Raw genomic sequence first — 23398 nt, 5'->3', positions numbered from 1 at the left:
ACACTCAATACTTCGTGCGAGTAAAGATTTAGTTGCGTTTAACAAGAACGACGTTTTCTAAACTCGTGTTGACTACGTGTCAATAGACCGTTCTTTTCGAGGTAATTCATAATATTCGAACACGATATACGTTCCAAAATCCTGCTGCATATCGACGTTAATGATTTGGACCTGTAATTTAGTGGATTACTCCTGTTACCTTTCTTGAATATTGGTGTGGCCTGTGCAACTTTCCAGTCTTTGGGTATGGATCTTTCCTCGAAAGAGCAGTTGCATATGATTGTTCGGTATGGAGCTATTGCATCAGCATACTCCGAAAGGAACCTCACCGGTACACAATCTGTACAGGAAGACTTGCTTTTATTAAGTTATTAAAGTTGCTTCACTGCTCCGAGGATATCTGCTTCTAAGTTCCTCACATTGCCAGTTGTTCTTTATTCGCATTCTAGAATATTTGCTTCATCTTCTTTGGTGGAGGAATTTTGGAAAACCGTGTTTAGTAACTCTGATTTAGTGACACTGTCATCAGTAACATTACCATTGCTAGAAGTATCATGCAGCGAAGGTACTGATTGCGTCTTACCGCTGGTGTACTTTATATGCGATCAGAATCTTTTTGCAATTTCTGCTAGATTTGAGACTGGGTTTCGTTACGGAAACTATTACAAGCATCTCGCATTGAAGTTCACGAACAGAAAAATTGATCACATGATAAGGCAAGTGTCTCAGTTTTTCTTTTCTTCCACAGGATGACCACAGCACTTACGAAAAGACTATGTAACATCAATATGACCTTATTGTAAAGTTGTTTTTGTAATGCCATTTAGCCTGAAAATAAGGCAATGCCTCGAAATATGTTGGTAAATAAATAAGTAATACAATAGTAGACAGAGTTTGAGACTGATAGCGGTAATTTAAAAAAAAAACCTTTACATATTTCTTGCGACAGTCACGGTCGAAAAATAGTCAAAATGGCTTCAAATTCTTGAGACGGAGAATTTTTGTGTACACGAAGTAATAAGAATATCTTGGACATTGCTAATGATAATTCAGTTGCGCTTTTGAAAGATACGTTGAAATACGCACTGAATGTAATTTCAAATAAATTTGCGAGGTATAACTGCGGACTGAAGAATATGCAGTGCAGATTTCGTAATGCAAAACATTTCGCATCTGAGGATATTTTATGTGATACTGACGCCATTAACACTAAAATTATTTTTCAACGCACCGTGCCAAGGCCGCACAATGAAATAGGAATAAAAAAATTATTTCCATAAATACAACTGGTCGAATTTCGACAAGATGTGATACTAGTACCGTTAAATTGAACCTTCGAGCGGGTGCGCCGTTTTTCATAATAGGAGCGCTCACGCGGTGTACTTTGTATTTGTATCGATAGTAGCTGTCTTTGTGTTACCGATATAAACATGTACGACCAAAATCACAGTTTAATCTCAGATTAATGGAACAACGATAAACTTAGCTTACATTATATGAGCTACAGCATTGTTTAATAAATTTCCGTTATCTCATTCTATTGCCACGAACAGGTGCTACCCCGCATTAAGGCTCCACTCGAAGCATTATACAGTGCAGTTGCATCTGATCCCAGCCAAACGCTTATTCGATTACTAGTGCTGCTAGCTCGTAATCTGAGTAATTTTCTTGCACGGAGCCTAAATTTCTTCTCACCCATATCACTGTTTATTTTATATTACAGTTGCTCACTTGGACGTATGACAACACAATTCATCACTGTGTTACCTGAAGCAGTAATGGAGGAATATATGGGCTTTCAATTGTGAAACAATAATGGAAAGGTGCACAACAATTGTATTTGTTTTCGCATGTCCATCCTTATTATTCAAGGTTTGAAGGACTTCGGCCGTTCACTAAAATGGAACACTTACAGCCGCCCTTTCGATGTTATTTGTTGTATGGCTACCAGTTTCGGTGATTCAGTACACCATTTTGAGGCCGTAACTGGCGCCGAGGGGTTAACTCCAATCATATAAATTATTCCATCAGTGGCCAACATCTATGAACTGGATCCCGTAGACTGTAACAACGATGTTGTGTCTCCATCCAGCTAGCTGGTAGTTAATGATTGGAGACACAACATCATTGTTACAGTCTACAGAAACCATTTCATAGATGTTGGCCACAGATGGAATCGTGTATACGATTGGAGTTGACTCCTTCATTTTCAGTAAAGGCCTGACTATGGTGTACTGTATCACCGAAACTAGTAGCCAAATAATGAATAACATGGAAAGGACGGCTGTAAGTGGGCCACTTTATTACATAATTTTATTTGTGGTTGGTGCACTTAACACATAGTCCTGTGCTCGAGGTTAAATAAACCACGGAAATAAAGGAATGCATTGTGTCTCCTGTCTAGAGGCGAGATGTCCTGCTTTAGCCGGATATTCTCGGCTTTTTAAGGTTGTGCCTGGCCAAACATACACAAGTCCGACCTGCCCGACTTTTGATAGGCTTCTTAGCAATGAAGTTGAGAACGCACAACTAAAAAATGTTAAAATGTGTGTGAAATCTTATGGGACTTAACTGCTACAGTCATCAGTCCCTAAGCTTACACACTACTTAACCTAAATTATCCTAAGGACAAACACACACACCCATGCCCAAGGAAGGACTCTAACAATGCACAACTAAGGCCCAATCGAAACTAAGTACGTAAGCACGAGAAATAAGTATACGGAGGAATAAGGAAATATATCATAAAGATATATAGATACACCAACCAATGCTATTTTCACGTCTGACTAAATAACAAACCCTAAAGAAAGACTATGAAACTTCAGATATGTCAGTGAAATAATTGACCGATGTTCACAAATCGTGGATGACGTAACTGAAAGCCTGAAGCAAAACTTTTGCTCATTCGGAATTTTAAGACTCTTTTCAGACACATAAAAATCAGGCAGAAAAATTTAGAGCAATAGTGTGTACATAACAGCCAAACGCTACTTTAAATCCTGAACAAATGAGTTTAGCACCTAATTAAAGCACTTTCAGCGGATGACATTACCTGATGTTCCAACCAGCAAACAATCAGCAGAAGCTATAGATTTTTGTCTAGAAAAAAGCTGATGTTGAGTGGCAGTAAATTCTTTGATCAGTGGAAGAATTCGCGAATTGCATGCAACGAAAAAAGACGGCTCTGCCATAAAAAATCTTTTGGCTCATGAAAGTGGACGTCTTATTTTAAAACAGAGCATTTTGGGGAATTTTATTTGGCGTTAAATTGGAAAAATATTACTTTGCATTCAATTTCAAGCCATAATGTCAATAGAAATGACCACGTTCTTGGATATCTTTTCGTTTTCCGTCCCAGAAAAGTAGATAATTGTTTATGTTGCACAAAGAAGAATTTACAGCTTATTTTATCTCAGGAAAAAGAATTATCAGTTAACAACACTAAGTACTTACTTGCTATCGTAAATGCCAATTTATAAGGCTGTTTACTGATTATTATCTTAGTTTAAACACGTTTCAGATAAACTAGTTATTAATAAACGATTGAAAATGCCCAGTTGACTCAACTTTTGTTTAAAATGGGAAGCCCCGCGTTTAGAGTAACATATCGGGTCAAATATAACTCCGAGTTCGGCATTCATATTTTTGCACGTGGCAGTTTTACATATGTCGCAGTTGGCGTGGTGTGTGAAATAGGTAGGTGTTAAAGAAACGACAGCATTGTTAAAAAATTATTTCTCAAAAATCTATATAAATAACGAATGACAAGAGAAGTGTTGTTAGTTATGTTATTTTTATACTGTATACATGCGATTTGTAATATAAATCAGTGAATTTTGATATTGAGATGTGACATATTTAAAGAGAAATTATGAATTATTTTTGGTACATTGGTCCATAATGTCGGATGAGGTTAGAAAACAGCATTGCACAGAACTATATGAAGGCGATGTACGTTTAATGTTGGAATAATAATCAATTACATAATTATTTGTTATAATGTTGTAATGCTATTGTGTTAAATAAATTTAAAATTTGAATAACCGTTATGCATAGGAAGATTCATTTGAGCAGGGCAAAAAGAAAAAGCCTTTCGTAGGGCCACCATTGTCGAGGCTCATAACAATCGAGAGAAAGAAGCTATCAGTTGGTATAACCAGCAAATACGTTGATGCGCCAAAACAATATGACCACTTGGCGTCTTGGTCTACGTTAAGAATGCAGCGATTCTGCGAGATGTGGATTCGCCAAATCCTTTGTAGATTTCCGGAGATATGTACAAACAGGTCATTATATTCCCATCTATTATGGGCCGGTGGTTTGTTGGCACAGAGTTGTCGGCTGATAGCGTCCCATATGTATTTCAAGCCTCCACCGGACAGCGGCCGTGGCGCCTTATGTTTCAAGCAGTTGTTTGCCTGAATGACTGATTAACTGGAGCTACCATCGACCTGGTGTAACAAGAAATGTGATTCATCAGACCAGGCGACATATTTCCATTAATCGACAATCCACTATCGACGATCCCGTGTCCACTGCCATCAAAACTGACGATGTCGTATCAACAATGAACAATTAGGGGTCGCCTATTGCGGAACCTTTTGTTCAACTGTGTGCGCTGAACGGTGTCTTCCGAAGCACTTGTGGCCGCCCTTTGTCGTTATATCTGCCACAGACCCGCCTATCCCGCTTTAAAGAGTGGGAAACGCTCCGGTCTCCAGGTTCTGTAGTGAGTCGTGGACATCCAAAACTTTGTCGCCTATTCACGATTTCACCGTCCTTCAATCAGTTTTCATAGATACTCAATACAGTAGCACGCCAAAAGCTGTTTACGAAATGTTCGTTCTCAGTGGTTAAAACAATAACAATCTGCCCTTTGTCGAAGCCGCCTCTGTCATCATATTAGCCGGCTGGTGTGGCCGAGCGGTTCTAGACGCTTCAGTCTGGACCGTGCGACCGCTACGGTCGCAGGTTCGAATCCTGCCTCGGGCATTGATGTGTGTGACGTCCTTAGGTTAGTTAGGTTTAAGTAGTGCTAAGTTCTAGGGGACTAATGACCTCAGACGTTAAGTCCCATAGTGCTCAGAGCCATTTGAACCATTTGAATCTGTCATCATATTGTTTCGATTCATCAGTGTGTGTATGAGGTGGGCTGCAGTCTGTTACAGTTGTTTGTGAGTAAAATACATGTCGAACATTTAAATAATTAAATAACATACAATGCGTGACAAAAATGTGAAGCACACAGAAGATGAGAAGGCAACAAAATGAAACTTCGCGGGTTGAGAGGGTATGTGATGTTATTTCAGTGACTGCAAAATTGAAGCAAATTCGCGAAGAACTAGGCAGTATGAGTCCAGTTAGCAATATGACGTTGCACCCCTCTAGCCAGGATCCATGCACGTATTTGGTTGAAAAGGACGTCATAAAGCCATTGTATCTTCACAGGAGGCAAGCTGGCCCTCAACTGTTATAACTTGTCCTTGCTACTTAAAATACTGCCATTGGAGCCATGTCTGAGCTGTTCTGCTGAGAACAGATCTGAGGATCTTACAGCAGTACCGCAACATCAGGCAGACATTTCACAGATCCACGCGTCATTTGTGAACAAGCGATCTCTTTTTGAAAAATGGCACTATCGCATAAGAGGTAACATACGAAGACACAGTATGCCCGTGGTGTACCATCATTGTATTGTACTGTATTGTATTGTATGTTAACCGGGGGCTAGAAACGACAGAGGCTCCGTTCCCGCCGCAGCCGCAGTGGCACACCATCCTACGACGACTACCGCAGCCCACTTCACCCCTCCGCCGCCCCACACCGAACAACTCTTTCAGGGTTATTGAGAGGTTCGGCCCCCGGTTGCTCCTCCTAAGGTATGTCTGACATCAGACGAGTGCGACCCCTATGTTTGCGTGGTAGAATAATGGTGGTGTACGCGTATATTGAGAAAATGTTTACGTAACAATCGCCGACACAGAGTAGCTGAGGCGGAATAAGGAGAACCAGCCCGCATTCGCCGAGGCAGATGAAAACCGCCTAAAAACCGTCCACAGACTGGCCAGCTCACCGGTCCTCTACACAAGTCCACTGGGTGGAGTCTTGTTGGGGACCAGGCGCTCCTTCCTAATCCGAAAAGCTGTACGTTAGACTGCACGTCTAACTGGGCGGGCTGTACCATCATAGTGTGGAAATTGTCTCAGTCATTACCAGCTGTAATCTGAAGTCATATCCAACGGACTGCCACACCATGATACCAGGAGTAGCGCAGCTGTGCCTGCCCAAAACATTGGACGAATGGAACCTCCCACCAGGTCGTCATCACTCTGGCTGGCTATGGTCATCCTGCGTACTGCAGAACCGCGATTCATCCCTGAACATGTCATGCCACTCGCCAGCAGCCCATGCATCACGGTCATAGCTTCACTCCAAATGCAGCCTACGCAGGGATGGTAATTCGCTAGTACAGTTACTGTTGGTCTGCCAACAATGATGGATATGACGTAGAATGTTTCCAGAGTGTCCATTATTTACTCTCTGGTGGCAAACGCAAATTTGAATGTGTTACACTGTGCTTGGTGCACAATATGGCATTCCTTCCTTGTGGTGACAAGACGTGATCAACTGGCACCATAATGACAAATAGGCTTGCCGTCACTTTTCCATGCTGTCGAAAACTGGGCGACTGCCACATCTGAATGACTTCTAAATCCTTATAATCCTCGATTCGAACATCCACCTAAGTGGAGAACCACAATTCGGCCCCTTTCAAATCTGACAACGCTGTCTCACACGAGTATGTGGCATCTCTGTGACCTTCACAGTGATCATCCAACATGTGACACTGTTACCAGTTCTGGTGGCAACACTAAACAAGGAGAACACTAACATGCTACGGTGCTCATTGTACCTGCAACAGAGAACTGCAACTCTAACCCTTTACGTACTTGCTGATGGCATGTGCACATACGAAGCTGCACTGACATCCGACGATGTATTCTGGGTATGTCTGAGTATTTCATTTTTTTTGTCAAGCAGTGTATTTATCTGAAACGTAAAACCCCAGAAACTTAAAGCTCTTGACGGAGAAGCGAACCTGATAAAAAAAGATACTGCAGAATGAACTTTGACCAATAGAAATGTTTCGTCTGAACCAACAGTTGAGATAAAAAGTTAATTGTAGTTTTCATTCTCACGTGAAAATATGTGTAGGTCACAACAATTCGTTTCTATCGGAATAATTTACTCTGTAATTAATGCATTTTTATACGAACGAGAAGTGAGAGGCTATACAATATGATTCATCGCCATGCACTGCAATATTCTTGGCATGCTGCCCACAAGCCGTACCCATTCTTCGACAGTGTCGATTCTGTGTTGTGTGGATGATCTCTGCGACGAAACACTGCATGTTTAGCTTGTCCCAGGCACGTTCAATGGGGCTGATGAGAGCAGATACAGCAGGTATTACCCCGTTCGGGCGATTCCTGCCTCATGAGATATGATATTCAGAAGATCGGCGCGGGTGCACGTGCATTCCCGTCTTAAAAGACGAATCTACACCCGAAAAGTTGACAGCAGATTTTAGGATGCTGTCTTGATACTGTACAGCCCACACATTAAAGTCGACAACGATGAGAAGCCCCCGGTATCTTTACTGCCTGATCCACTTCCTAGTTGAAATGTGTTACGCTGTGCCTGGTACACAACCGTGAAACCGTGGGACTGTATTTTTGAGAGATGCATTAGTACCTTGCAGTCTATACCTACTTGTGTGACGATCATAAGGCGTCAGAAAATTCTGCAGTCGTCGATGAAGAGAATTCGACTCTATTGATACAGGTTCTGTTCCAGGTATTCTCTTGCTTCTTGGCACACAGTGATTCCTGGGGCTTGTATAAGGGGTGATGAAAGATTTCCCTTTAAGAGCGTTGTTGATGCGTACAGTATACAACGTAATACGACACTGATGCGAGTATATAAGCATCGACATCTAGGCATGCGACCAGTGTTGCATTTGTCTCTTTCTGACGTACAAGCTGGAAACGTGAACTGTGGCGACGTTATTACCACATGCCTCCAAACAGGACCAACATACTGTTATTCTTTTCTTGGCTGCCGAAGGACAAACACCGGTAGACAGCCATCGGAGAATGAAGAATGTGTATGGAGCAGCATGCATGTCGAAAACCGCTGTAGTGGAACGGTGCGCCAAATTCCACCGCTGGTCCCAGTTCGACACAAAATGCAGGTCGATCTGGGAGGCCGGCCAGCCTCATCCATTGCTCATTGATTCCAAGGAAGCTGGGGAAAGGTAGAGAAGCTGGCGAAAGGTAGAGCGCAACGCTGGAGAAATTATGACTTGTAATGAAGCGAAACGTCCGGGAAATCTGCTACAAGGAGCTGCTGCTGCTTCGTGATAATGCATGGCCCCATATCGGAAATGTCGTAACGCAGAACTTACGCCAACTCAAGTGAGACACTTGAGAATCCGCCCTATAGTCTTAATCTCTCTCCATTCGATTATCATGCCTTTGTTCCCTTAAAAAGAGGCCTTGAGAGTCAACGATTCCTGTCGAGCGACGACGTGCAAGAGGCAGTCACGGACTTCTTCACTCAGCAAAACACGGTCCTTACCAAACGGGTACCTTCAATCTACTGTGTCAGTGGGATGATTGCCTCAGTGATCACGGCGATTCTGCCTGATTGGCATACCCATTCTGAACTGTACGGTCTTCGAACGGAAACTTTTTGATCATCGCTTATGTTATTATTCTTGTGCCGGACGAAAATACACTCGCCGGTACAACGTTGGATTCTTTGATTTGCTCCGGGAGGAGACTGAGTGGATAATAACATAAAATGTTAGTTCACTTTGTTGTAACGTAGATAAGAAGAATTAACTTAACTTTGTGCAATCCATTTCCAAAGGAATGCCATGTGTGTTTACCACTGTCTAAGAAACATTAACGTATCACTTGATACAGGCAAAATACAAGTCTCTTTACCGGAGTACATTTAACAATAACTTTCACTTATAGTTCTGCCTAAGACGCTGAGAACACAGCTAGCATACTAGCAGACGATGCTGCCGTCTTACTCGATGATCGCAGACTCATCTGAGAGGTACTGTGCTTGGCCGCAAGTAGAAGATCCGTTGAGGCGGCGTAGCGAAACGTTTCTGGGCGGGGCTACGCCGATGTCGCTCATTCGTCGATAAGGTTTGTAGCGACTGTCGTCTCTTTTGGTTGCGCTGCGACAAGTTTACCGCGCTGCGGAACTTCGCTCTTTGGACGACACCACAATTCCGAAGGGGACCTAGACGCCAAATCGAAAGTGTTTGTCGTGTGCCACGTATCAACACGGCCCTCTCCGTTGCCTCTAAAAAGCCAGGGTGCAGTTTTGCCGCATTCTTCTGCGAGCGATCATTTGTAGGTAACGGGCACCACTGGTACTATTGACCGCGGGCGATAACTACCAGGCAGTTCCTCAATCTTTTGTGTCTCACGATAGCGGTTGAAAATTCGAAATGATGTTGTTGTGGAGAGTCTAGCTTCGTGTGATGCTACCCGCATGGGCATCCCTCATCGGAAAACTCGATTTGCTCAATCCATGCGGATTTTTTTTTAACCCGTATCTAATCTAATTATGTTGGAGTTGATCGTTAGTGTGCGTGTGTTACTGTTTCTTAGGTTACAAAAGAACAACTACGGCTACTAGGTTAGTAAGTAAACAGATTTTGCGTGGCTTTGGGACGATATCCTGCCACAATCAGATCGAACTACGTTACGCACAAATCTTATCTGATTGTATAAAAAAGATAACAAGCCACGAGTAATCCAGTTCTTAACCTTTTCAATACATATTTCTAAAATAAAACTAGTTTCTTTGAGTGGTATACAGTAGAGTCCCGTTAACCCAAACTAATTGGGACCAGACGTTGTTCGGATAACCAATTTGTTCGGATTAGACGGAATTACGGTGACGAGTTTCTAGAATGAAGTATACCAAGCAGATAAGTAGGTACACCATGGTAACAAATTGGAACAAGTGTGGGAACAATGTCTCACTCTCACTCCTTGCCCTTGTTGTGCATTGTTGAGACCTTTGAAGTGGCTGAGGACAGTGCAATGCCAGTTGGCTCGCAAAGTGCTTGGTTATGTTGGTTATGGATCAATCACTGGCATTCGTAACAGGTGTATTGTATTCGTTCAGGTGTAGCGGTGTACATATTTTCATCAGTAGTGAACGGAAACATACAACGTTAACTCTCAAAGAAAAACGGAATGCTTTGAAGCGAATAGACAAATGTGAGAATGTATCTAAACTGGCAACGGAACTGAGAAGTGTCGCCAATTTAGCGACTTTGTCGCTAGAAATGGTGACTTTTGCCGTCGTCTTAGCGACAATAAAAAACTTTTTAGCGACAAAAATTATTTAGCGACTTATCTGGCGACTTTTGGAGTACTGACGATTTTGGAAGTACAAATCAAAACTATTTTGGGCCATTATTTTCATTAACAAAACTAAGTTTTAACTAGTGAATGGGTGCTACACTGACTTTGTTCTAGATTTACTAAGTTAAATTAAGTTCTTAGCAGATCATGTAGCATTGTTCAGCATTTAGTGAACCTGAATGTGGGAATTGCCTACAGAGTAAGAAAACCTTGACTATAGAACAATTCATTATTCATTACCCACTAGGCTGTTATCGTCGATAGCGTATCGATATTCTTCAACTTTTGAACTCCCTTTATTTTTCGAATTGACAAAAAACATACGTAATATTAAGTATAATAAAATACATTTCTGCCCAGCAACCTCTAATTTTTCGAAATGTTAACTTGCAGTCAAATTATTACCACATGCACAGTGGTAACGCAAGAACAATTCGGTGGGGGTATCTCATAGACATTATTACGTTTTAAACAATGAACAAATAGGACTGATATCGAGTTGCCGAATGAGTAGATAGTTTCTTGACGTCTAGTTCGCCTGAGTTTTAATGTATTTTCAGTGATTATAAATTGGTGAAACTTACGTTGTGGTGGCTTACATAATGGATTTACCGCAGACGAAGAAGCAGTACGCTGAGAAATATCTGGATGCTTGGGAAGCAGAATCTGAATTCAATGGGTGGCTGAAACCAGTTGTTGGAGGCTTATCCAAGGCAGGTTCCCAAGTATGTTCAGCAGAGTTTTATGTTAAATTGTGTGATATTAGAAAGCATTCGAAAACTATTAAGAATAAACAAAAAATATTGATTTAAAAAAAAAACACAAACCACCTTACCTATGAAAATTGTTCCGAAAACTAAAGTTAGAATAGCAAGCAGAGTGTAAGGCGCCCTCTCTTTCTTTATTGCTGAATATTGTTCTATTTTAACTATAGATCATTTAGTAATACTGTGCAAGAAGGTGTTTTCCGGTGATGAGGGCGCTAAACACATGCAATTACATCGTACAAAGTGCACTAACATTATAACTGAAGTTTTGGCTCCATATTTCACACAATCATTGGTTGAAGATATAGGTAACAAAAAATACAGTGTACTAACAGATGAATCCACAGACGTATCAATATCTAAAATGCTAGGTATCGTTATACTCTACTATAGTGTGAACAACCAAACCATTAGATCAGCATTTCTCAAACTCGCTGTAGTAGAAACTGCAGATGCAAGAAATCTGGCTGCTGTTCTTGTGAATTCTTTGAAAGATCTCAAACTTCCAATCGCTAATATGGTAGGAATTGGCACAGATAATGCTTCTGCAATGATTGGAATAAACAGTGGACTTTTCGAACAACTCAAGAGAGAATATGGTTTGCAGCATTTGGTATTGATCCGTTGCATTTGTCACTCTCTTGAGCTTCCAATTTCGCACGCCTCAGTGAGACCATACCTAGAAACATAGAGTTTCTTGTACGGAAAAACTTACAATTGCTTCTCCATTTTACCCAAAAGACAAGGGGAATATAAAAAGATTTATGGGACAATAAATTGTGGAAAACAGCCACTAAAAATTTTGAAGATCTGTGCAACTCGTTGGCTTTCAATTGAACCAGCAATACGAAGAATTCTGGAGCAGTGGGAAGAACTAAAGCTACATTTTTCACTTGCCATGGTTCAAGACAATTGTTACACTGCCGATCTTTTGTACAAGATGTATTGTGACGACTCAAATCATCTATACATGTTTTACCTTAAACGTGGTTTAAAAGACGTACAAATAGCAATAGAAGCTTTTGAAGGAGAAGACGATGACCCCACTAAATTACTAGGTACACTTGTATTTCTCATGCAGTCACTCGCACAAAACACAGTTTTTCCAACTGTTGATTTGTTGACAACAACAGTTCCAAGCGAATGTATGTACGCAAATCCGAACCTTGGCTTTATGTTTGAAAAGAAATTGTCTGAGTCAAGTTTGTCTGAAGAAAATAAAGTTCATTTGAAGAAGAGACGATTTGAGTTTAGTCTGAAACTCATAAAAGAAATTCAACAAAGCCTGTCAAGTAACGTTACGATCCTGGAAAAATGTCAATGCCGAATGTTGAAGAACACTAAAAGTGAATAAAAATAATGCTGTAGCGGATGTACCAAGGAATTGGGTTTTAGTGGCGATTTCATAGACGGTATGCTGCAAGAATGGCATAATATCAACTTCATTAGGGGAATAACACTACTAACACTGTTCGATTTTGGAGTGAGGTTTTTCTAGTATAAAAATGCCGCAGGGGAGAATCCTTTTTCTTTGATTTCACAGCTAGCAATGACTGTTCTATGCCTACCGCATTCAAATGCAGAAGTGGAAAGACTATTCAGTTCTATGAACATTATAAAAAGTAAACAACGTAACAGATTATCGTTAAAGACAATTAATGCTTTGATCATATTGACATACCAGCTGAAGAAACAAAATAAAGATTGTCCACCTTTTGACATACCGTCAGATGTGTTTGAGCTTTTTGGAACGAACAAAAGTTACTCTTTTGTGACAAAACCAGTCGACCTGCAACACCATCTTTTGAGCGACGTTCAACACTCTACATCAACTACAGTTCTGTCAGAGCATGAAACAGAACAGTTATTCGATCTTCTGAGTGACGACGATGAATAGCTTACATAACGGTATGTATATATTTTGTAACCTAATTTGAGTTCGTGCTTTCTTTTGTTACAAATATATTTGTATATTTCTAGTATATTTGACTACTGTGATTGAAACAACAATTTATGTGTTGCGTCAATTATGATAACATGTTTAATTAAACGTTAGCGTATTTTATATGTATGTTGTTGCAAGCGATACGTCTTTTAATTAAGACAATGTAGCAATTACGTATGAGACAATTTTCATTAATATTTTATTATCCCCCCCCCCCCCCCCCACTGCCTTAACCATTCACAGCACGAAATTTTCAGTACACCCCGAGTAAAATCAGTTTTAGCGGCTTTCTAGCGACTTTTGATATTGAATCTAGCGATCGGATTTTTTAGAGTTGGCAACACTGGAACTGGGTGTTGGTAAAGCAACCATTATGATTGGAAGAAGAATCGAGCGAAGCTTGAACAGTCCACTGCAAAAAAAAAAAAAAAAAAAAAAAAAAAAAAAAAAAAAAAAAAAAAAAAAAAATCTGTCAGCTAAAAATTACTGAATAGCAGCTTTCTCCTGATAGTGATGCAGCGAAGGAATACTTGGGTGAGTCCAAAAAAATAAGAGAGGGAAAATATTCTCTCCAACAAAGTTATATCGCTGACGAGACGGGCCTTAATTTTAGGCCATTGCCAACAAAAAGCCTGGCATCAGAAGCAGAAGACCATGCGGCTGGTTTTAAAATATGCAAAGATTGTGCAGCAACGCTGCTAGTAATCACGAGCTGCCTTTAAAGCTGATCGTCAAATCTGCTTGGCGCAGAGCTTCTAAAAACTTCAACATGAAGTCCCTGCCCGTATATTATCGCAACCAGAAAAAAGCATGGATGGTAAGCTGTTCAAAGAATGGTTTCAAGGCCAGCTTGTTCCCTCTGTTCGACGGTTTTCTAAGGAAAATCATTTGTCTCCCCGTGTAATCCTTTTGATTGATAACGCGCCATCTCACCCCAGCACTGAGGAATTATGTGACGAAGAAATTGTGGCGAAGTTTTTGCCGACGAATGTTACACCACTTCTACAGCCGATGGATCAAAGCGTACTGCAAACACTAAAACTGATTTATAGAAAACAATTTTTAAGTAGCATTTCTTTAGTGGACAAAATAAAGAAGACCAATGTGATGGATGTTGTTTATTGGGTTGCTGAGGCTTGGCAGAATATTTGAGAAAACCCTCTGAGAAAATCGTGGAGAAAAATGTGGACATCTCTTGAATTTTAGGATAAACTAGCTGAAAATGAAGAGGAAAATCCACTACAAATGATACAGACGATCCCTGGATGTGAAGAAGCTAGTGAAGAAGACGTAGATGAGTGGATGGCAGCGGATGGGGCATGGTTGGAGAACCTTACTGACGCTGATTTAGTTGCTGCTGTGACTCAAGACTGGGAAGAAGAGGACTGCTGCGACGGAAGTGACAATGAGCCTGAAAGCGACTAAGGAGAGCTGGTGCCACACAGTGGCGCAGCAGAAGCCTTCACCTCGCGCTACGTTTCTTGGAGCAAGAGCCCACTACTACACCTGCTAATTTGATGTTTATGAGACGATGGCGCAACTATGCGTCATATAACAGACTGTCTTCTTTACGCCAAAAAAACAATGACTGAATTATTGTCATAAAAAAAGTGGGGATAAAATGTCCGCTGTATTTTAGTAAGTTTCACAGGTTTTCTTTCGTTACTAAGCAGTGTTTGAACCTTATGTTTTCTTGCTAATTTTCTAATACATGTTTACTGTACAGTGTAAATTAAAATAGTGCGCATGTACAGCAGTTTACCGCACAGTTTTCCATACCTTTCATTTTTCATGTTCTGATTAACCGAGCGTTGGGATTAGGCCTACCGGGGTTCGGGTTAGTGGGACTCTGCTGTAGTTGCTAATTATGTATATATTGCGTAATATCCATGATGGGTCACTGCTGTATATTAACGCTGTTTGGGTTACTGCTGTGTGTTCGTATGTTTCTTTATATTACATGCACATGAGAGTGTAGCGAAACTTTTTCTTATCCGATTATACACGATCCGACCAAAAGCATTGCGACACCTGTTAATGAACATTAAAATGGGATGTGGCGCCCCGTAATCATTATGACGATTTGAAAGCGTGGCTTATGAGGAACCGCTCTACCATTGTACTCCCTACGCCCAGTCATGATGAAAGCTGGGCTGCTGGTAGGAGTCTGGAATTCGAGAGTGATTTATTCCACCGATTTCATGCGATTTTTTACAACCGTCCTCTGCTATGCCCTGCTTGTTCGGCAGTACATGTTGCCGCCCTAGTCTTGGTTTATCTGTGGTTGTTGTGTCGCGTTTCCACTTCACAATCGCATCTCTAACAGTCGACTTGGGAAACCTTACTCAGACGACATCCAATGAATAGTCCACGTTCGAAGCTTTTGAGCTCTCCTGACCAACCCAGCCTGTTTTTACTGCCCTCTACTGACAATAGAACACTCCCCGCCTCCGTTTCTACCGGCGGATTCGCCTGTCATGGAATATTGTGGTCAGTTCCGCACAAATACGGGCGTCCATACACTTTCGATCAGGTAGCTTATGAAAAAAATGCATTCCACGGGATGGGTGCTGTAGTTTCAATGTTTTCATTTTTTCACTAGTCTAGAAATGTAACTATTTTATCATAGTTGCTGTTTCATCGTTAGGTTGTCGTCGGCATCTGTTTCTGAATTTAATGTAGTTGTATAAAGCGTTTACAGAGGATTGTAGCAATGGAGGCTACTGTCGACAGGAACAAGACAAAAGAAGTACTTTCTGCAGTTAGAAAAAAGTGAAAATGAAAAGAAAGTGCTGTGATTCTGATAATGAAAATAGGGTAACACACAGAGTGGTAGCCTTACTAGGATGTGAGACCCGGACCCATACCGAAATCTTGCATTAGGTTGAGAATTTTGGCCTGGTTCACTGGTAGACTGGATGTGATTTTCAGATTGTTCCTCACGCCTGTTATGCCATAGTTTACAAGTGGTAACGTCATATAATAAATAAGGACTGATGTAAAATTCAGAACACGATTTCTTTATTCGTTTGTCGGTTGGATTTTTCAGCTTTAGTCATTGTTAGTCAATTAAAATTCAAGTAGTTTTAGGTGCCTGACAGCTTTTGCCGTTAATGATCCCGATGCTTTGTATTTCGCGCGTTGGGAGTCCCTGTTGTTTTCGTCCCGGTATCCTCCTGTTTCTATTATTCATAATATGGAATTTTTACAATGTTTGCAGACATCGGAGACGATAGTCAATCGAGTCAGCTTTCTGAATCATCTTCAAGGACAGAGACAGACCGTTTTAGTCTACAACTTCGAGCTGTAGAGAGACAAGAAGCACAAATTTTAGGATTAGCGAATGTGTTCTTTTACAAGCACAGTCAAAAAGTTGGCGCATATTTATGTCGACAATATGGTCTCAGTAACACAATAATATAATTGCAAATCACCCTGTTCTGACCAAGGATTTCAGGAGATTTCCCTTGGTGGTATTACAAGTGTCAGAAGACACGACCAATTGGGCCTCTCGTTGCCACTCTTAGAGTTAGTTAGAAAGAACCGAGAAATTCACAGCGGCCGCTTATTGGTCAGGGAAAGAGACCTGAAAAAAGATTGTTTGTGTCGCAGATTACTCATCCAGAGTTACTTGGTTTGATTTTCAGCGGCCACCTCGAATTGTTCTATGGTTTTTAATGGGTCCATTCAGTCTCGTAATTTTACATGAGAAGCTGCTTCAACAAATAAGCAACAACAAAAGGAAGAGAGACGACAAAGTTGCGTCGAATTCAAAGATTTGCTTTCGGCTGTGAGACATAACTGATGAGCCAGAACATTATGATCACTGCTCACCGCGAGTATGAATTCCACCTGGTGGTATTGCGGGCAAATGACGCAGTAAAGAGAGAATGTAATCGGAAGAGAGACCAATGGACAGATATTATAGCGAAGACACGAGCCGAAATGAGGAAAACCACTGACATAAGCGATTTGGACAAAGGGTACATTATTGTGGCGCTGCAGCTGGAAACGGAAACGGCAAAGATGGTCGCCTATTGGCGTACTACTGTCGTGAGATCCTATGGAAAGTGGTTGAAGGATGGTGAAATAACGAGTAGGCCGTATGGTATTGGACGACCAAGTCTCATCACAAAACGTAGAGGTCGGAGGGTCCCCCACGGTGTAACCCGGGATAGGTAGTGATCTGTGGCAGATCTGACGATAGAGCACAGTGCTGGTGCAGGCACAAGCGTTCCGGAGCGAACCGTTCAAAGGCTGCTGTTGAACATGGAGCTCCACATCACACGTCCCCTACGTTTTCGTGTGTTGACCCAACGGCGTCGTCAGTTTTGATTGCAGTGGGCACAGTGCCACTGTCCAGCAGGCGAATCGCTGCACGGAACGTGCTCCACCCCATAGATGGGGGCGGTGGGGACAGAATTATGCTATGAGGTACAGTGAAATGGGACTCCATGGGATCTACGGTGGTAATCGAAGGCCTCATGACAGCTGTGAACTACGTGAACATTATTGCGGACCAGCTGCGTCGCTTCATGCTTCTAGTCTCCGTCCGCAGCTCGTGGTCCTGCTGTAGCGTTCTCGGTTTCCGCGCCCGGTTTCCCGGGTTCGATTCCCGGCGGGGTCAGGGATTTTCTCTGCCTCGTGATGACTGGGTGTTGTGTGATGTCCTTAGGTTAGTTAGGTTTAAGAAGTTCTAAGTTCTAGGGGACTGATGACCATAGATGTTAGGACCCATAGTGCTCAGAGCCATTTGGACCATTTTTTTCTAGTCTCCCCCTACGACGATGATATCTTCTAGCAGGATATCTGTGCGTGTTGCAAGGTCAGAATCTTGCTACAGTGGTTTGAGAGGCATTTTAGTGAACTCACATTGATCTCTTGGGCAGAAAATATGACTGATCTGCACCCAATGGAACACACATCGGGCGCCATTTACATGCCAGTAAACCATCCCCGTAATTTGCAGGAATTGCCCGAGCTGTCTGTAGACATCTGGTGCCACATACTTCTGGAATCCCGTCAAGGACTTGTATAATCCATGCCCAGCAGAATCTCTGTTGTACTGTGTTTGAGAAAAACACCGTATTAAACACGTGGTCATAATGTCTTGGCTCATCGGTGTATATTTAGTATTATAAAGAGACTTGGTATATTGCTGTTAATGAAAATTTCATATTTTTAAATGAGAGCTGTGAAGAGATGTGCGGTCCGTACAAACATAGTGCTCATTTTTAAAAACAGAACACACAGACCGTTAGTGTTATGCGGAGTTTCTTTTCTGGATAGTCCGCCCCGATAGCTGAGAGGTCAGCGCGGCTGTCGGTCACGCCAAGGGGCCCGATATATGGTAAAAAAAAAAAAAAAAAAAAAAAAAAATCAATTCCCGGCTTGGTCGGAGAGCTTCTCCGCTAAGGAACTGGGTGTTGTGTTGTCCTCATTATCATTTCATCATCATCAGTGGAAGGAACGGGAAACCACCATTGGGATCACTTCCCTAGACGCTCATGCGATGGACCTCTCTGCGAGGCTTCCCCATGACAAGACCTGCCGTAAGGCAGAACACAAACTTTAGTTTTAATTTTTCAGGATAAGTGGTTTTCAGATATCGCCAGACTAAACGGCATGCCGTTGAACAACCAGACAAAAATATGACAACGCAAATATGTTTCGAAAAATTTGCAAAGTAAAAGGCAACATAGTTAATAAAAAAAATGGTTCAAATGGCTCTGAGCACTATGGGACTTAACTTCGGAGGTCACCAGTCCCCTAGAACGTAGAAATACTTAAACATAACTAACCTAAGGACATCACACACATCCATGTCCGAGGCAGGAGTCGAACCTGCGACCGTAGCAATCGCGTGGTTCCAGACTGTAGCACCTAGAACCGCTCGGCCACTCCGGCCAGCCCATAGTTAACACAACAATAAAAAAGCAAACGTCGAAACTAAGGAAAAATCTTAAGATCGTTCGCTGTCCATAAATTTAAATTAGTTTTATCAAGCTGCAACGGAAAGAAATAATTTTCGTGGAAGATAACGAACAAGTGCACCGTGTAAATGTGTCAGAAAAGAAAACAAAGACTAGTGTATGCGAGATGACATTTCTCCACTGGTTACGGGAACCGATATACGAGAACAGTACACTTTACAGTGGAGGAATCGCTGTCGCATTACCTGGATTGAAGTGGTGGTTCGGCTTGGCACTACGCAAGCTTCGTGCAGAGAGCGGTAGCTGGCGGGTCGCCGTGCAGAAGTGTGCGAGACGACGTCTCCCGGCTGCCAGGCACGTACCGACAGATGGAAACTCCTCAAGATACCGAACACCATATCGTCTGTAAGCGTTATCTCTCGCGGGTAACTCGATATCCTTGGCGTATGAACGAAAGGAATTTCAAGGTTATGGAAATCACAGATACTTATCACTGGAGTTCGATGATGTGTCTCAAGAGATGAAAAGGACCGATATCACTTGACTTCGAAGATCGGCTATCAGATTGAACAAAGTGGCGCATTGCTAAGAGACACTGCACTCCTATAAGGGAGGATGAGGGTTCTGTTTCTCGTTCAGTCACTCAGATTTAGGTTTCCCATAACTCCCGTAAAACGATTAATTACTCAAGGCATATTCCGGGATGCTTTCTTTGAACAGGACACGGCCGATTTGCTACTCTATCAGTCCCTAATCCGAGATTGCGAGATTGTACTCAGGCTTGGTTCCAGAGTTCCGTTCCGGCAGGAAGGTGTAAAAGGGGGAGGGGGTGGCAGGGGGGCGCTGGGATCGTCACATTTTGTTACTGTCTGCTTTCCAAATAAAGATTGCCATCACAACTACATTTAACTTGTCACAAAAGGCTGAGAGGTTAATAATAAAATATTTAAAATGTCAATACAGTAATAATAAATCAAACTTTCCAATCCAACCAGAGACAGTCCTGCCAGAACATGAATCAACATGAGACAACAATCCAGTTCCGGAATGACCTCTGGGGAACTGCAAAAGGCTACAACAAAACTACGGGGTGGGATGGATAAAGGACTTCGAAAGTAAATTTTCCTAATTGTAAGAACTTCCTAATTGTAAGAACAGAACGCTACAACTGAGGATACGCCTGAAGTGGTTGGGAAAAGAACGAAGATAGTGGAGAAGTGCCAACGATAGACTGCACAAATTCTGGACTCAAACACCTGAGCTGTCCGCATGTGGAAATGGCTGAACTGTTTAGCGCCATGCTGCAGACAGGAAACATCGGCGAACGCCTGACAAGTGGAGAGACGTATGCAATACAGAAGGACCCACCCAAAGAGGCAGCACCTGGATACTGCAGGCTAGTAACGTGTTTGACCACCATATTGAAATTGCTGACAGGCATCATAGTCGACAGAATCCAGAATTTTCTGGAAGAATACATCATACCAGTAGAAGAAAAAGGTAACACGCGAAGGAGCACAAAAGACCAACTCCTGGGCGACAAAATGATTCTGAAGAATTGCAAAAGATGAAAAACAAATTTGTATACGACCTGGATTCACTACAAAAAAAGACTTTGAACCACTGCCACACACTTTGTCCTAAAGCGCCTGGAAATCAGTGGGAAATTTAAAGAATATGCTATGGAACGCTGGAAAAGGTAACTATTGGTCGGAAAACAAAATTACGGACTAGTCAAAATCAAGAGAGGCATTTTCCAATGGGACTCGTTGTTCGCCTGCTGTCCATCGTTACCGTGATTCCACTCTGAAAAATCTTACAAAACTCAAACCTGGGGTATGAAGCAGCGAGGAATTCTCAGAAAACATCGCCTGAAGCAAACGATTCCACTGAAGGTCTATGGAAAATCTGAAACTGAAATCCAGTGTCTGACGAATACAGCCCGAATCTTCAACAATGACATCAGCATGGAATTCGCCTTAGACAAGTGCACCTCACTGGCACAAAAGAAGGCCAAATTCTCATAAAGTGAAGGCATCCAATTGCCAAATGGACAATCCGTCAAGTGACACCAACATTCACAATGCACTCCACCCTCTCACTGACGTCAACAACCTGTTCTTAATCAGAAAAGGAGATGATGAAGGACTTACGCAAGTGACGCAGACGGTGGAAGAAGATAAGCATACATCGGCAGACTACGGGGAAGATAGCAAAGGATCAGCTCTAATTGAAGTCAGCATTTTCAAGGTAAAGTAAACCAAGGATCAATACCAGCAAGCCGTACTCTATCGCCGGACTAAGAATCTGAGCAATCACGTGTTGCGTGGACAGTTTTTGGAGAATAATGCAGGTGAAATAGACCAAAAAAAAAAAGACCTGGTAGTGACTTGCCAAAGGAACCCTCGTGTTTGAAACGGAAGGCCTTATTTTTACAAGACAGGACAATCCATCAGAACTACACTATGTGATCAAAAGTGTTCGGACACACACAAAAAACATACTTTTCCACATTAGGTGCATTGTGCTCCCACCTACTGCCAGGTACTCCATATCAACGACCTCAGTAGTGATTAGACATAGTGAGAGAGAGCAAATGGGGCGCTCCACGGCACTCACGGTCTTCGAACGTGGTCACACGTCTGTACGCGAGATTTCCATACTCATAAATATCCGTAGGTCCACTGTTCCTGACGTGATAGGGAGTGGAAACGTGAAGGGACACGTACAGCACAAAAGCGTACAGGCCGACCTCGTCTGTTGACTGACAGAGACTGCCGACAGTTTAATAGAATCGTAATGTGTAATTGGCGGACAACTATCCAGATCATCACACAAGAAGTTCAAACTGCATCAGAATTCACTGCAAATACTATGACAGTTAGGCAGGAGGTGAGAAAATTTGCCTTTCATGGTCGAGCGGCTGCTCATAAGCCACACATCATGTCGGTAAATGCCAAACGATGCCTCGCTTGGTGTAAGAAGCGTAAACATTGGTCGATTGAACAGTGGAAAAACGTTGTGTGGAGTGACGAATCATGGTACACAAAGTGGCGATCCTATGGAAGGATGTAGGTGTGGTGAATGCCCGGTGAACGCCATCTGCCAGCGTGTGTAGTGCCAACACTAAAATTCGGAGGCTGTAGTGTTATGGTGTGGTCGTTTTTTTTATGGAAGGGGCTTGCACCCCTTGTTGTTTTGCATGGAACTATGACAGCACAGGCCTACATTGATGTTTTAAGCACCTTCTTGCGTCCCCCTATTGAAGAGCAATTCGGGGATGACGATTGCATCTTTCAACAAGATCGAGCACCTGTACATAATTCCCAGCCTCTAGCATAGTGGTTACACGACAATGACATCCCTGTAATGGACTTGCCTGCACAGGGTCCTGACCTGAATCCTGTAGGACACCTTTGGGATGTTTGGAAGCCGACTTCGTGCCAGGCCTTACTGACCGACATCGATACCTATCCTCAGTGAAGCACTCCATGAAGAATGGGCTGCCATTCCCCGAGAAACCTTCCAGCACCGGATTGAACGTATGCCTGCGAGAGTGGAAGCTGTCATCAAGGCTAAGGGTGGGCCAACATCACATTGAATCCAACATTACCGATGGAGGGCGTAACGAACTTGTAAGTCACTTTCAGCCAGCTGTCCGGATACTTTTGATCACGTAGTGTAACTCCTTCAAAACAAGAATAGGTAAAATACCCGAAGTGCTGGCAGCAAAGAAGCTGACGAAACTATTGACTGTGTCTTTTGCTGTTGCTCCGACTGATTAAAAGCAGAGGCACGATGATGTGGCACGACTGATACGCTGGAACGTACGCCAAAATTATCATCTCCTGCTAACAGGGAACTGTTGGGACAAAAGTGAGTAAAAGCTGTCGAAAAAGAACGTGCAATTTACTGTAGGACTTCCGACTTGAGACAAATCGAATGATGGAATACAGGACATCAACATTACCGTTGTAGAGAAAAAGAAAGTTAGGATCATTCACAGTAGCATTTCAGGTGGTAGCAGAAACGATGAAGAACAACTTGAAACAATTGCCAGATATGCAGTCCTGAAAACTAAGTTACAGCAACTCTACCGTGAACCAGTGAAAGTGGTACCAGTGGTTGGCTGCATTGCCAAAACATCTTAGTCGACTCTCGAAAATCATTAGCACTGATAAAATATCGATCTGCCAAGTAAGAAAGAATCTACATCAATTATTAGCCGATGTATCACTCAGTCCTAAGGGTTTGGGGTAAGTGTCCGTCTAGTGATAACATATGAAATCC

The 23398-nt window shown here is 42.2% G+C and overlaps 1 protein-coding gene across 1 annotated transcript in view; it reads right to left on the bottom strand.

Moving 5' to 3' along the window:
- Positions 1 to 19515, bottom strand: part of LOC126342104 (UDP-glucosyltransferase 2-like) — a 136282-nt gene extending 116767 nt beyond the window's left edge. Inside the window, exon 1 of the mRNA XM_050001826.1 lies at positions 19354 to 19515. The gene's annotated coding sequence lies outside the window, so the exon portion shown is untranslated. The remainder of the gene's footprint in view (positions 1 to 19353) is intronic.
- Between the last annotated feature and the right edge of the window lie 3883 nt (positions 19516 to 23398).

This window comes from Schistocerca gregaria, chromosome 1 (assembly GCF_023897955.1).
Source record: "Schistocerca gregaria isolate iqSchGreg1 chromosome 1, iqSchGreg1.2, whole genome shotgun sequence".
Classification (NCBI taxonomy): Eukaryota; Metazoa; Arthropoda; class Insecta; order Orthoptera; family Acrididae; genus Schistocerca; species Schistocerca gregaria.
Note: the sequence above shows the minus strand (reverse complement) of the source record. Positions and strands in the feature narration are given on the sequence as shown.